Genomic DNA, 17,469 nt, shown 5'->3' with positions numbered 1-17,469 from the left:
GAATTGGCAAAAGAGGTGGTGGGGTTGCAATAATTGCCCGTGACTTTTTTAAAATTCGCACCACAGCCATACCTTCAAAGGCATGTGAAGCACTTCAATTTGACATTTATCTCTCCCCCTCATACAATTTTAAAGGTATATTACTTTATAGAAGACCAGAAACCCGGGTGGACTTCTTGACAGAAATACTCACCATCCTAGAAACTTCAGGCACTGACAATTCGATAACTCTGTTAGGTGATTTTAATTTCCATTTAGAACGTGGCGAAGATAAGGACACCATATCATTGCAATCTGAAATGGAGGTCTTTGGTCTATCTCAGCTGGTGAAAGGACCCACTCATAATGCAGGCCATACCTTAGATGGTATTTTCACCAACTTGGAAAATATATCAGTGTCTGATGTCTTGCCTATGGCTTGGTCAGATCATTATCTGGTTTTGGCAACCATTCAAATTAACAAAACCACAACCGCCTTTATATCTCCCTCACGAGAATTGTTCAAGGTCTGGAAAGACATCAGTATCCCCTGCTTTAAGGAGGCGCTATTGAACTCCACTCCCAAATGGGCAACTGATCCAGATACTGCTATTGAACAGTATCACACATGGGTAGGCCAGGCGGCTAACAAACTGGTACCTGAAAAAAGAATGTCCAGAAACAGAAGTTCCCCCTCAGCCCCTTGGTATACTGAAGAGCTTAGAAAAGTGAAACAGCAATGCAGAAATAAAGAAAGAATCTGGAGGAAAAAATATGATAACGAGGACAAGATAGTGTACAAGGAACTCTTAACTCAATATAAACTTCTAATTATAGAGACTAAAAAGAAGTTTTATACAGAGCAAATCGAAAACGCAAAAAACTCGAATAAAAAGCTTTTCGAAATAACTAAACATCTCGCGGGATGTGCCCCAGATCTTAATCCTCCTTGCTCACAAGAGTTCTGCAACTCATTAGCAGCATTTTTCTTCGCCAAAGTAAATGATATATTTTCAGCATTTAACCAAGGCGAAGATCAATGGATCAGGAAAACAAATATCCCTTCGCCAAGTAATACCCTCTCTTGCTTCGCAGAGGTAACAGATGACAATATTCAGGACATTGTGAAAACAATTAAATCCGGATCAGCTTTGGATCCTTGCCCCTTAAACACTCTTCGGTCATTAATAGACGTCGTAATCCCTGCAATTACTCAAATGATCAATCTCATGTTTCGCACAGGAATCTTTCCTAACCAATTGAAAAAAACCTTACTCAAACCACTTCTGAAGAAAGCAGGCTTGGATAAAGCAGAACTTAAAAATTATAGGCCTATAGCGAACCTACCCTTTATCGCTAAGGTAATTGAAAAAGCCATGAATATTCAACTTGCGGGATTCATCGAGCAACACCATCTGCTCGATGAAACACAATTTGGTTTCCGTAAGTTTCATGGGACGGAAACAGCCCTCATTAAGGCAGCGGATGACATCCGATTAATCAGAGACCAAGGTGGAACTGCATTACTGGTGCTCTTAGATTTATCAGCTGCCTTCGACACGGTTGACCATAAGATCTTAGTCAACCGTGTCGAAATGATGGGCGTGCAAGGCCTAGCAAAAGACTTAATAGCATCTTTTCTAGCAGAGAGATCCCAGGCAGTCATACTGGGCCAATATGAATCTGCCGAACTATCACTACCATGTGGGGTACCTCAAGGTTCATCCCTTAGTCCGACACTATTTAATATCTATGTGTCGGACCTCGCTAACACCATCAAAGCGCATGGGATGAACCTTACCTCATATGCGGATGATACTCAGTTGATACTGGCTGTCAGAAATGATGGGGAAAAAGTAGCGGAAAATTTCAAGACAGGTATGCTGGCCATTGGAAAATGGATGTCAGCAAACTGCTTGAAATTAAACTCCGACAAAACCGAGGTGGTCACCTTTGGCCACCTCAGCCCTAGTTGGTCCCCTACTTGGTGGCCATCATCTTTCGGAGCTGTACCTGAACCAGTTACGAAAGTGAGAAACTTGGGTGTCATCTTCGATGATAACCTAAATTTCATGGCTCATGCCAATCAGACGGCCTCCAAAGCCTTCTACAAACTTCGACTGGTAAGGAAGATTATTCCTTTTCTTCCTACCAATGTGGGAAAGACATTGGTTAGTGCAATGGTCCTATCAGCGCTGGATTACTGCAATGGCTTGTTTGCAAATGCCCAAGTTAAGACAATTAAGAAACTGCAAACAATCCAAAATGCAGCAGCCAGACTTCTCCTCAACATTCCTAAATTTAAACCTATATCCGAATCCTTGAGGAGTCTCCACTGGCTACCTGTTAGGAACCGAATCAAATTTAAGACGTTATGTATCGTCTACAAGGCACTACACCATCAAGCGCCTCAATTCCTGTGCGACCACCTTGTTCCGTACATTCCCACCCGAATGCTACGATCTGCAGGACAGAATGACCTAGTAGTGCCACGGACTAGATTGGTCAATTGGGGAGACAGACGTTTTTTAGCTGCCGCCCCAAGATTATGGAATACGCTTCCACAAACAATAAGATCAAGCCCAAATCTATTGTCCTTTAGGAAGAAATTGAAAACCTGGCTATTCAACCTCTGAAAAACTGCATAAATCATAAAGGAGGGTAAAACAGTATAGCGCCGAGACGCCTGCGAGCAATTGTTCGCGCTTAATAAATGCCAAAAATAAATAAATAAATAAATCCCTCCTGGACAACCTCCACAACATTGGACTCTGCCAAATCATGACCGAATCCACACACTCAGCAGGACACACCCTCGACCCCCTCTTCACAACAGGAAACTCCATCACCTTCAGCCACACCACCAAACTCCCATGGACTGACCACTGATGCGTCCTCTTTACCTTCAGAACACCCACCATCCACAGACTCCAGCACCTGCTCCCGCAAATAAACTGGAGCAGAATCACCGATGACCAGCTCACCTCCTAACTCAGCAACTCCACCCGAAACATCGCAGAAAACGATGACCCCAACACAGCAGCCCGAACCTTGCACAGATGGATCTCCAACAGTGCCAACACCATTGCCCCATCAAGAAAAACAACAACACCCACGCCAGGAAAGCCAGATGGTTCACTATCAAGTCCAGTCGCACATGCCGCCGCCTCAAAAAGACTTGGAGGAACACCAAATCCACAGAATCTCACAACAACTTCAGAGCTGCTAACAGCGCCCACCACCAACTCATCAGAAAAATGAGGAAAAAAGTGATTGAAGACAGAATCTCCACCCATGCACACAACAGCAAAGAACTCTTCAACATCATTAAGGAGTTTGCCCAACCAACTAGCAAGTTGACTGACATCCCTCCCTCACAAGACCTCTGTGACAGACTCAGCACCTTCTTTCAACACAAAATCAAGTGCATCTATGACAACGTTGATGAAGACAGCCCACACACAGAACCCACACCAACCACCCACGTCACCCTGAAGCCATCGATTGACATCTGGGCAGCCCTCACCACCAAAGACACACTGAAGACAATGAAGTCAATCCACTTCAGGGCCCCACAGACGCCTGCTCCCACCACATCTTCAACAGAGCCGCCAACACCATTACACCCATGCTCCACCACACCATCAACCACTCCCTGGCAGCAGCCTCATTCCCCAATGGCTGGAAAAATGCCGAGGTCAACCCCTCTCCTGAAGCAACCCTCGGCAGACACTACCGACCTAAAAGAGTCATTGAGAAAGCCATCTTGCCACATTTATCGAAGAGCACAACATCCTCCACTCCTCCCAATCCGGCTTCAGGAAAAACCACAGTACAGAAACTGCCCTCCTTGCTGCAACAGATGACATCCGCACCCTACTTGACAAAGTAGCCTTCATCCTCCTTGACCTCTCAGAGGCATTCAACACAGTCTCCCACCGCACCCTAATATGCAGACTTCACGATGCAGGGATCCAGGATAAGGCCCGTGACTGGATCAGCTCCTTCCTCTCTGGCAGAACGCAGTGGGTCAGACTCACCCCTTTTCTCTCAGACCCTACACCAACCACCTGAAAAGGCCCTCTGGGTTCCTCCCTTAGCCCTACGCTCTTCAACGTCTACATGGCTCTGCTTGCCCCCATCGTCAGTACCTACGGACTCAACATTGTGTCATATACAGATGAACCCAACTCATCCTTTCCCTATCCAACGAACCCAACACCGCCAGACATAGCTTTGAGAAGGCATGAAAGCTGTCACCAAATGGATGAAGAACCGCTGCCTATAACTAAACAACAACAAGACAGAACTACTCATTATAGGCCCAATCCCCAATGCCAGTAAAAAAACACCTGGTGGCCCTCTGCCCTCGGAAACCTGCCCACCCCCACGGACCATGCATGCAACCTTGGAATCATCCTGGACTCCGAGGTCAAAATGGACCACCAGATCAACTCAGTCTCAGACTCATTCTTCCTCACCCTCCGCCTCCTATGTAAGACCTTCAAATTGATCCTCCCTCAAACACAGAAACACCATCAGTCATGCCCTGGTAACCAGCAGGCTTGACTATGGCAACCACTCTATGCCGGAATGAACAAAAACCTCACCCGCAAGCTACAGTACATCCAGAAGGCCATCGCAAGACTGGTCCTCAATCTGCCAAAACACTGCCACATCTACAGAACCTTTGCACACTCCACTGGCTCCCCAACAAGGCAAAAGTCATGTGCAAGATGGTTACCCACGCACACATGGCTCTCCCCCACACTGGATCAGCATACCTGAACAGCTGACTCAAATTCCAAGCACCCCAAAGGACCCTAAGAACAGCCCAGCTCTCCTTTACTGTGGTCCCACTCACCAGAAAAAACAGATCTGGAGGCTGCTCCCTCTCCTTCCTCGCGGCCAAAGCCTGGAACACCCTTCCGCTCCACCTCAGAGAGACAACATCGGTTTCCATCGTCGTTAGAAACCTCAAAACCTGACTCTTCGAATGACCCCCTCATTGATGTACTGGAACCTGCATCACCACAGTGCCTTGAGACCCTTACGGGTGAGTAGTCATGCTTAACAAATGCCTGATTGATTGAACCATCCTGATTTTAACCTATTGGCCCAATCGATTCACATTCCATGACAAAAAATATAAGCCAAGTGTACCAGTTATGTGTACGGCCTACTTGTCATCCCATTTGTACCAAACCAACCATGCCCATCCTGCCAAAATATCCCTCCTCAGATGCAATTGTTGACTACTAACCCCCCAACTCCCCTACCCTACTACCTCATATAGTGGGTTTCTTACTTCCCACCCTCCAAATACGCAAGGTGTCTATCGTCCTTGCCACATAAACTGCTACTCAGCAAACGATAATTACTTGTATTGACTCCTACCATTTTTTGAGTGTTATTGTGTGGGGTTTGTGTAGTGCACATGTAAGGTCTTCCTGCCTGTGGTAAACCCTCCCTCCAGTTTGTAAGAAATGGTATGTGTCCTCACCCAGAACATTGGCCTAGGTCCATTTATCTTCCGGCTGCTCCACCAGGCCTCAACAACCATGGCCAGGCGCAGTCGGTCACCTCCCGCCCAGGCATTTCCGCTCCTTGCGAGCCTCGGACCACTGGTCTTCAGCCCTCCAGCCACTCCCACATCTCTCAAGTGGTATGAGGTATGGAAGGGCCAGGATTTCTCTTCCTACAGGGCCTTCAGTTTGTCTGGGAAGAGCATCATGTACTGAAGACCCCTACTCCACAGTTCCATTTTATCCTTGTCAGATGTTCTGCACTGTGCATGCACCTCTCGTGTAAAATCTGTAAAAAACATGACCATACGGTTCTCAAATCGGAGAGGCCCTTTCATTTGGACAACTCTCAGCACTTTCTTCTGGTATCTGTAATTCCACAGTCCCACAATTATTGTCCAAGACCAGAGTCCCTGCCTAGATGGCACTTAGTAAGCCCTCTCCACTGCAAAATGGTCTGTAAGATGCTGTGGCTAGAGAGAAGATCAAAGCAGATGTTCCACAAATTCCTCCTGTTCAATTCCTTTTCCGGCAGACCCACCAAGCATTCATTATTCCTCTTCAATCACCCCACTGTACTGTCAGTCCTGAGGTGGAGGCAGCTAGTAGGCTGTCTGAGTGGCAGATCTCTCTCTGGAGCTGCTAAATAGCTCAGCTGTGGTTGCATACTGCAGCCTCTATGTTCCCCACCTGTACTTCTATCTTTTGCGGGTCAGCTCTTATGAGGATGAGAGAAATAGCCATCATGTGGACTTCTGTTCCAATGTTGATTTTGTATCCTGCACTGCTCTTAGGTCAATTCCAGCAACAATACGTTGGGATTTGTGGTCCTGTCCTTGAATAAGGATCCACGGCTTACCTACAGTAAGGCAGGAGGGTACACAGACTCCATTCCTGGGTCACTCATACCTGCCAAGTATTTCCTCCTGTAAGAGAGTGCCTACAGCACTCAACCAAGCTTGGCAATATCACTCCCTCCAGGGTCACAGACCGATTTGTTGCCAAAATTGGAGGTAGAAACACTCTCACAGCTGAGCCACACCACCGTATTCTAGCCACTGGGCTCGCCCACTTCTCCAGGGGTTACGGTCACTGTACCCTCATGCTTTCTACCACTGTTGCAAAGTCACCCTTTGTGTCCTGTGCACCCCCATTTTTTGCTGACTCGTACCAGTGGTAGCTGACTCTGACTGTGTCCTAGGCTCTGTTAGTCAGGCCCAGGATCAGAGCTATGTTGAAAACACAAGTGAAAACATATAAATACATTAGGGTCACCATGTGTTTGGTTACACCTATAATTGGCATGACTGACCATGTATGTCCCTAGTAGAAAATAGAGTAATGGGGAAAAAAACTACCTTTAAGTCCCTAGTATATACTAGGGCATGGCAGTTTAGAACCAAAAGCCTTTGTTGCACGTGCATGTGTGCACTGCTGAGAATATGACATCACTTGAAAATCAACCGTTTTGCAGCACTGTTTTTACATGTAAATTACGCCCAAACTCAACTTTGGTGGCAGGGGCACTTAACAAGTGAAAGTCTACATTATTTGTACATATTAAGCACCCCTAGGGTCTACCCAAGGTGATCCAGGGGTGGAGGGGTCGTGTAATTATAAGCAGGATCCCTAAAAAAGATGTTCTATATACCCTGGGGACAGAGAAATTGAACATTTCACTACCCAAATTGTAGGAACGTCTGTCCCAAAATCGACTTTGGTGCTATGAGCACTGTGGAGTGAGGACCAACATTAAATGTGCATATTAAGACCCCCAATGTCTCCCCTAGGTGCCCCATGGGTGGGAGCCATGTAACTATAAGCAAGGCCTCTAAAAATATGTTTTATATGCCCTGGTGATGGAGAAATTTCACATTTCATTTTCCCCACTGTAGATACCTAGCCCCATAGGATAACATTGCAATAGTTTATGACTGCATAAATATTGCTGGGAATTGGAATAATTATCATTCAAAGACTTAGAAGAATGATACTGATACATTCAGCAATATGCAATTGCTGAATTAATCCTAAATTCTAAATTGTGGTATAAGACTTTCATGTATGCAAGCCAACAGTCAGCCTTCCTGCAGTCTTCCTTGATTGGTTAGACTTAACAGGATTAGCCAGGCAACATTGATTAAGCGATAAGTGTAAATGAGTTCTTCCTCCTCTGCTGAGATTTCACCCATCATAAATGTTGTAGGAATGGTGCTTTCTGGGATAAGAATATGCCACACTTTGGAGGAAGTTGTCAAGCTCTGGGGTGTTGTGTTGCACCTCATTGGACAGGAGTGCTCTCTTGCTTGACCCCGGAGAACACTGAATACATATGTGAGAGGTGCAGAGCCTCTCAATCTGCTGCTTGAAGTTAAGAGAAGAAGAAAGATTGCCATACTGAAACTTGATTTGCACACCAGGTCCTGCATTCTGACTGACTGAGCTATCTGGAACTGCAGCCCTGTGGATGTACCTTGCTTCAAAAGGATTAAAAAGTGGACTCCTTGCAAGCTACACATTAGCAGAGCTCACTGCATCATCTCCACCAAGAGTCCCCAGCCCAGAGTGTATCCATTGGACTTTTAAGGATCTGGCCAGATTTGTGGAGAATTGTGATCCCAACTTTTGAACAACCATCCAGGAGATTTCAGACCCTTGTATTTGTGTTTTGGACACTTTTTAATCCACAAGGAGAAATTCAAGAAACACCTCCTGAAGTTTGGAGAAGTTTGCAAAACATTTGGGAAAAACTTCAGAAGGGGACGACTCGACAGGGAGAGCAATGCTGGTCTCCTTCAATCGAGACCCAGCCTGGACTGCTGGTTTCTTTGCAGAAAAGCTCCGAAGCTCTAATTTCCAGGATTTGACTAGGGCCTTGTGGAAACTCTGCCAGTGAACCCTCTCTGAATCTGGCCTTGTGACGAGTAGCGAGGGGATCGGAGGAAAAAGTTCAAGAAAGTTTCTAAGTGTGAAGCTAAAATATTGACCCGGTCTCTCACTTAAGGGCCGATTCCGATTCGGTAAACTATGCCGTACGACGAATCAAATCCGTAGCCCTTTCCGAACGAATCGTACAATTCCGTCCGAAATGCGTAGTACGATTCGTAAGAAAAATATACGACCGAATCGTTGCAAACTGTACGAAAAGGAAGGGAAAATTGGTACGATACGGACCCTCAAAGTTGAACTGTATGAATCGTAAACCTGCTGTAGGACCCGACAAGTATGATCCGGACCTGGGAATTAGAACTCGATTCGTACGGAAAACGTCGCACATGAGCAATTCGTATGGAGAGCCATACAATCACATACGCACCGTATCCCTGCAATCATTGGGTGTATGCACCGTACCCCTACGCACCGTACCCTTATGCACCGTAACCCTACGCACCATACCTCTATGCACTGTACCCCTACACCCGTACCCCTATGCACTATACCCCTACGCACCATACCCCTATGCACCGTACCCCTATGTACCGTACCCCTATGCACCGTACCCCTACGCACCATACCCCTGCAATCATGGGGTGTACACACCGTACCCGGTGGGGTCCATTTCGTATGCGGTTCGAGTCAAGATCTGCTTTTCCGGACGTTTTGAGCTCCTGTAGGAAAAGAGTCGTACGGAGTGTTGACGAGACGAATCGTACTTGCTGGGTCGGAAAATGCTGCTTCGATCCATACGGACGTCGCATACTGTGTGTTCCGAATGCGATTTGTACGGATTTTTAAGTCGTATGGTCTTTTGTATGATTCGTACGGAGATCTGCTTCGGGTCCGAATCGTACTTCATTGTACGTACGGAGACGTTTAAGGGTGCGATTCGTACAGGAAATAAGCTCCATACGGCTATTTGTAAGGGATTTTACCGAATTGGAATCAGCCCCTTAGTGTATCTGGCTAAAGCTCCATCACGGTGAGCCTGAAACTTTGACTTTGCCCCAGTCGAGCATGACCAAATGTCCCAGAGTGGAATTATATGCCTTTAAACACTATAAAGTGGTAATTTCTTTAAAAATTATTATCTCCGGTTCTTTACCTTGGATGTTTGTCATTTTGGTGTCACTTTAAACACAAAAATATTTCCTCTTATTATAAATTGGTGTGGGATTTGTTTTGCGTGTTGTGTCTTACTTATTTACTGAATTGGTGTTTTCAAATCTTTTTCATAACTGTTGACTAAGTTAAGCCTCTCTGCTTGAAGCCAAGCTATGATGGTTTGAACATGGGGATACTTTTTGGAGACACATACTGAGCACTATACCGTACTAGTGGCCTTATTGCCAGTGCTAGATGCATATTTACAACAATACCACTTTCCAACAACTGACTGGAGCACTGGATCCGAGCTGCCAGAGTCAAAGTGCCTCACAGCACTGTGTGGCGTTCCTGCCATCTCCTAATGTGGCCATGTTGCCCTCAGTCAGAGTTCATTCCCCTGGACAGTGGCAGGGCAGGAGTGGAGCTTGCCCAAATGGAGGCCTCACCTCCCGGCACCTATTGATGTGTCCTGGGGCGACCACTGATCATCCCTCACACTGCAGGGGATCCCAGAGTCCGGAGTCAGCCCTTCCATCAGGGGGCTCTAGCATTCGCCCATCTCCTTCGTACATGGCAGACAGGACCCCAGTCGGCGCTTATGTCGACCGCGGCACTGCATCTTTTGCAGTTCAACCCAGCCCCCGTCAAGGCTACAGAGCAATGGGCCCATCTCAAATAGGCTTTCATCTCAGCCCCCATTGGAGCATTTCTTTTTATACTTCATGCACTGGGCTCAGTCTGTGACCCAACTCCAGCCAACGGCACCACAGATGCAGGCTTACCACAGTGAACCAGCCCTGTAAGCACTGCAAGAGCCCTCCGTTCCGGCTCCCGTCTCGGCGTCTTCCTTAATGCCATTGTGGGAGTCTAAGGATGGGCATGGCCTCGAACTCGGCCCTGGCCAGCAGTCCTACTAATGTTGGCATATGGCAGTGAACCTGCCCTGTACTTGGGTTATCAAGAGCCCAAGAAGAAGATTGTGTGCACCCACTGCCTCCTGTAGCACAAGATTGGGCAGGCTCAGGCAGCATTCAGTTTTGTTATCAGGACTTTGTGGTTAGTACGCCATGTTGCTTTGGCGGTTGGCCATTTGAGAAGTAGTCCCTTTGTTATCCCAAGCTCGTATAAGTAAACAGAACCTGCGGCGGTATAAAACGTAGGTAAGAGCATAAGACCAATGTTAGGGGTTATGAGGACTTAGGGCTCTTTGATATCACCATGAAATTGACATAGAGACTTCACAGATCCTGTGATGAAAGTATAAAACCAATGATGAAGGAAGCCCTTTTTTGATATTCTCTGCCACATTTCTTTAACTTGGCGAAGATCATCTTGTATCTAATTGAGAAATGAGAAATGAAGGGATATCTGCTTTGGGCGATGACTAGTAGCACTTAGGGCCAGATCCTTTTTTGCATGCACAAATGGGTTTGCGACCCGTTTGCGCAAGCAAAAAACAAATGGGCCATGTACTAAACCTATTTAGCGAGTCTCAAATGATTTGCAGCGACTCACTATTAGGAAGGGGCATTCCAAGCGAGTCTGAGCCCTATGTAAGACTGTTTTACAACCATAATTGCTGTCTCAAAACAGTCACAGTTTACCACCCTTTTCAGAAGCACGGCATAAAAGAAAATCATGCACCACAGAAGATGAAGTGGACAGTGTTGAAACAGATACAAGGCTGAATGATTGATACTGCTCTGGCCAAGTTTGAAGCCAAGTATATCTTGAAATTAGGCACTACTGATAATGATTAACTGAGATTTCAGAAATTTTGCACTGTGTGTAATCCCATTTATGTAAAGTAACATTTCAATAACCAAAGCAGTGCTTTCTACAAACTAGAAATCATATTAAGTGTCAAAATAAGATCTAAGCTGCCAAAACATTTTATACAGTGTGCTTTATACATTGATTTGCCCATCAAACATGCGCAATAAAGTTCTGGACAGAAAAAAAGATCCGAGCCTCGGGCGGTATCCGTGACAACCAACACTCCGGAAGTCAGGCGCAGAAAAACACAAACAATCGAGATATTTTTGAAGCGGAAGTGCGGCACGTAGAAACAACGTGAAGACAGCCGCCGTAAGAATATAACTGGTCCTCATCCAACATGTGACTAATACGGAAATCAAAGAGAGAAAGCGGAACGCGGGATTAGATCGCGCCGAAATGGGGGAAGAAACAGTCCTGCCAAGCGTCACGCAACAGGTGTGACACTCACGCATTTCAGTGCGGTGATCCGCATCACCGCACTGAAATGCATTGTCAAGCATTTTGACACCTGTTAGGCGCACCACCAGCGGCGCCTGTGCCCGGCTCTGCTGCTCCGAAAGAGGTGCTGCTTGGTGAGCCGAGTTCCTAAATAGTTAACCAGACTGTGCTGAGTGACAGCGCTACAATGTGTCTCTGCACTCTGAAACAGCTGCGTCATGCTGTGTTGCCCTGGATACAAGAATGCGGCAAATGGTGCGGCGCCAGCGCGGCTTAGTCGGACAGGCCCATAACACACGACAGGGGGGCGGGCTGCCCTCTCACTCAGCAGTCGATACTGCAGTGTCAGTCGATACTGCAGTGTCAATCAGGTGTCACCATGGGGGCCGGCATTAATAATCCGGATGTGTTGGCGGTAGAGTACCGTCACGTCCGGATGAACTAGGTAGGCAGAAGCGGCGGGGGAATTCAAGAGCAGCCAGGCAAGAGACTCAAGTCTTTCTCATGCCCCCATGGCCGCCCGCCGCGGCGCGGCCGCAAGAGGGGGCATGCATGATACAATTGCGGACTGGAGCAAGCCTAGAGAGCTCCTATAACTTATGCGCCGACAAAAGCCCGAATTACGGTGGCCTGCGGCAGCCTAATTTAGCATGCAGTCACTGTTTTGCAGAGACACGCTGCCCTAGTAATTAATAGCTCCATCCAAGTTGGGACTCTGCTTCTGGCCCCGGCCCACCCAAGTAAGTACCAGCCTCTGTAAGTTTGAATTAACATAATGAATGACCGCGCACGATCAGAAAACTGCAACAAACTTTAAATGAATCTTAGATTGTGATCCCGTGATGATTGGGGCCTGTCCTCCCGAGACCGCAGCGCCGTGATGGAGTCCATAGCATGTTAGTACACCACTCACTCATTGACTAAATCATTGCCGGTTTGACTCCACCTGAATAGTTGTTGTGGCTAGGACTTATTGTGCTCTTGACCGCCCCTTAGAGATTTACATGTGCATCTATTTCATTTAGCCGGCTGCGGGAGGCTCTATTGTGTCAGAGGGGTCTTCCTAAAATAGACTATTAAGTGGCAATCCCACCCAGACTCAGTCACGTGATGGATTTGGCGTCACTGTAGTTCTTTTATCAAACGTGGTCACGTTGGGTGTCCTGGCTCCTTTGCGCCGTCTATATTCTGGAGAGCAGGTGACCGTCATGTTTGCAACCAGCTGCTCAGCTCCCGAACGAAACTGAATCCACCAGCAACAATCGGCCCCACGTACCTGATTTAGCAATAATGCCACGTTTTACTGAATGTTGTTGCATCTCCAAATGTGAGATTTGTTACATTATAGTTTAAAATCTGTAATATTGGTTCATCCTACTCATGCTCACTTACCTATGCAACCCCGCAGGCCATTGTGTACCCTGCCAAGCGTGGCAGAGTACACAGCGCTATCTCGGTCCGGGACAGATTCTCATACCGATAACCAATGCCAACTGGCCCACCCTGAAGCTCCGGGGCAAACCTGCCCTCATGGGCAAAAACAAGACTCACACGTGACGTTTGAAACAGCCCCGACATTGGGGTTGGTGTGACCGAGAAGAAAAGATACATAGATTCGGGCTTGGCAATTTTTTTAACCTATGTTTCACTGGGGTACCCTGCCCCAGAGTGACGCATTATAAGAAAATCCAAACCCTTAAAACAATTTTGACTTTATCTTAAATTCCCTAAAAGTATTTGCATTTTCCGTACGATGTTGTTACTGCAGTGTTTTCGTGAAACGGATATGAATCTACTACAGTGCACTGTTGGTTGGTTATAGGCGTCTGAGCTAGTTAAAGCTTGTGAGAGTGTATTAGGGGGCATGATCGAGAGCTGTGTGGCTGAGGCTGAAGGCATGCAGAGCTTCCCACAATGGGTTGAATTAAGGTGTTTACACTATCGAGCTTTGGCCTCTCTGTAGAGAGATGTTCACATGTAGGCCAATTGTGATTTTATTTTATACAAAAATGTGTGCAGGAGTAATATGTAGATGTCGAAATATTGATTGCATTAAAAGAAAAGTGTGATTTAAGATGAGGGAAGAGCAGGTGGGTAGGTGTGTGATGACGGGGGCAATACAAGTAGTGCATGCAGGACATATTGAAAAACAAATGAGGATGAGGAAAGAGATGATGCAAAATATGCAGATTAAGGTTTTAAAAAGATGTGGAGGAAAGAGGGAACAAGTGGCTAAAGGTGAAAGACTGCAGATAAAAGCAGTGTGAAGAGAGAACAGGAGAGATTAGAAACTCCTAAGACCAGCACCCCTTTCACAGATCTTAGTAATGGTCAATTACTGCTTAAATTTACTTGTGAGAAAGTCACTCAGAGTGTTGCTTATTTGACGTAGAAAGGCAAATTATGCGCACATTTTGTGATGATACTACTTCATTAATTTGACATGTTTAAGCTTGTTAACATTGTGTGGGCATTAGTTGTGCCTCATTACCAGTGTAACACCCATATATAGTAATAAACTACATAAAGTTGACCAGTCAACCTTTGGAATGGGCCTTCCACTTCGTTACAACAGGTGTCGATGTGTTTTTACTAACTTTTGAACCATCTGAGCTTGAAATTATTTTTTTATCTGTAGATTATGCAACCGATGCAGGATTATGTAGCAAATGTGGCAAATCTACAACTATGCAAAAATCACCGCACAATCGCATAATTCCGGTAGCCCTGCTCATTCGCACACTGACACCACCAAATTGTCACACTTAAGTAGTCTGCAAACTTGGCAGCTATGTTTCTGGTGCTTTGCAGCATGTTTTAAGATCTCCTAGAGTTTCTCTTTGCTCAAATGGGTGAGATTTCTGATATCTATGTTTCCTTTGCCTTCATTGCTTTATTTTTGCTCGCGAGAAAGTGTCACTCATAGACGTTGAATGTCACTCATAATTACACTGAAATTATGAAAATGTCACACATAAGCAATCTGAAACCTTGGCAGCTATGAAGAAAACACCAGAGCATGAATTCCAGAAGCGACGGGTCGAGTAGAGATACCTTACTAAGGTAAAGGAAATATTGTCTTTTACCATCAGAAGTCACAGAGAAGGGTAGCATGCGGGTCGCACCTGATTTTAATAGGAAAACTGGAACCCGAAGAAATTGCATGTTTTTGAATGTGTATGAACTTAGAGCACACGTGGAGGCTCACCTGCATGCCTTCTGAACTTTCACACTGTAAAGAATGATGGCCATTTGACTGTGCACAATCTGGGTGAATACAATTGACAATTTTTTAACAAAGGAGGGATGGAGAGGGAATAGTGGATTCTGTCTCCCCTGGCAACTATCATAAACAAAAGGAATCCACTAGGTGGACGGCGGTTGTTACCACAATGGTGGGGAGCAACCAGTGTTGTTAAAATACCCCTCACACACCAACAGGCCCCTTGGTGTCATGCTTCATCATCGGGGTCTTCGCAAAACCTCTACGGAATGCGGCGTGCTACGACTTCACGACTACGCAGGAGCACTTTATGAGTGAACTATGTGTTTGGTGTGTGAAGGTACCAAGATGTGAGTGGTGAGGTGAAAAGTGAGGGATTAAAAAATACCTGGCACGTGAGTGCTGAAAAAATTTTATTTAGTCTCCGGCTGGTATTGTTAAAAAGAGTGCTAGAGTGGTTGTGGTTTACTAATTAGGGTAACCCAACCAAATTAGTGCGTCGACATGTTTCGGAGTAATGGAACTCCTTCTTCAGGACGGGAATATGCACTACTTATCCCCACCTTACTCACATGTGTGTAGATATTAAAAATTGTGCTCTACAAAAATAGATATGGTGAATAATGTACCTATCTATGTTGGATGTACGGTCCGTTGCGCCCAGTTGGCGGTTCAGGATACCTGTAAACAGAAAAGTTATGTAAAACAAGATGGCACATATTGTTGTGTCCATACTGTGCTAAAAAACACAGAAGGGTCATAAGGAACAAAAGTGAAGGTCCAGGAACCCTAAAAAATTTTTTTTACTACTAAGCAAGATAATACATATTCTTATGTTAATACTGTGTAAATACACAGAAGGGTAACAAGGAACAAAAGTGAAGGTCCAGGAACCCTAAAAAGAGAGAAAAAAAACGAACTACATATAGATTGAGACACATACACATTCAAAATATCAGATAGGTCTTAGAGGGTATGGTTTGTGACCCAAATGCGTAGCTTACTTATTAATAGAGGTCCAATGGCCTCATGAGCCACAGCGTGTTGGGGGGTGGTCCGTTCTACCCGATATGGCAACCTGTGAGGTATTTAAGGGAATGGATCAAAAGGTAGTAATACCTCGGTAATAATAGATCACACACCTTTAGGCTTGTTCATACATCCATACACACTCACGGTTTTACACAGGGCTGTCTGGCTTGTTCCCCCTCCACGCGGCTCCGACGAGTGAGGTGGTGAACTAAGGAGCGAGTTTAAATAGTCTCAAGAGACCTCAATTAGCCCCTAATGGAAAACGGAAAAGCCCATACTTGGTCCGGTCCCCTGGTTTGCTATCCGCATTTGCGCGCACCGGGAAGGGTGTTCCCGTGTGAATGCGCATGTGCGGAGGAGCAGTGTTGCGCATGCGCCCATGCTCTTTCGGTTAGTGGCAGCACTGAGTCGCTTCGCGCATGCGCGAAACCTGGATCCAGTGTCTGCTACCACGCGCATGCGCAGAGACGGTGTTGTGGCCTATAATCGACTTGATTTATCTGAGAAACTCCATGTATTACCAAGGGGCGAGCTGAGATCCCTATGGTGACAGCGAAAGGCGCCATGTATAAGCCGCCTACACAAGGGGGTCCTGATAAAATTATGACCATATGCATTTGGGGTAAAACAACAGATATTAAGAAAGGTTTACAAGCCTCGAGGTAGGCAAGATTTTCAAAGCAAAGATTAATAGGCAACACCTATCCCTGAACCCCTATGAGCCAAATAGAAACATTAGGGTTTAACCTGGATGTCCTCCAGTGGAGTGAATAAATGGTATGGGGAACTGATTAGAGGGCAAGATGGTTTACAGATCTAAGGGTGCTGGTTTTATTAAACGCAGTTGGCTTCATGCAATGGAGTTGATGGTTGAAAGGTCTCTGATTGTTTGAGCAGAAAAAGGGGGTTATTATTTAGCGTAATTGGCTCCATGGAATGGAGTCATTCAACCCGGTCACATCTGAGCCCAGACGGAACACCCATCTTTGTTCCTTCTCAAACAAACCTCTTTCAGATTTTAATTGCTCAATAACAGTCCAATGTATATCATTCACACAGTGCTGTGCCTCTAGGAAGTGAGATGCCATTTTCGTTGTCTGTTTTTTGCATCTCACATTGCTCTTGTGTTCATTAATTCTGGTTTTGACTGCACGTGTGGTCATTCCTACATACTCCTTCCCGCAAGGGCATGTGATAAGATACACCACATTGCGGCTGTTGCAATTCGTGACAGCGCGTTGTTCCCATTTCTCGCCATTACTGAATTCAAGAGACAGGCTTTTCTTAGTCAGGTGGCAACTATTACAATTCCCACATGGGTGATGCCCATGCAGTCCTTTTAGCCTCGTCTGCTGTGTTACATTGGTTTGAGGTCTTGTATGGACCAGAATATCCTTCAAGTTTCTCCCTCTCCTATGTGCAAAAATCGGTTTTTCCAGATCTAGATTC

The sequence above is a fragment of the Lissotriton helveticus genome, chromosome 8 (genome assembly GCF_964261635.1).
Source record: "Lissotriton helveticus chromosome 8, aLisHel1.1, whole genome shotgun sequence".
NCBI lineage: Eukaryota > Metazoa > Chordata > Amphibia > Caudata > Salamandridae > Lissotriton > Lissotriton helveticus.
Note: the sequence above shows the minus strand (reverse complement) of the source record.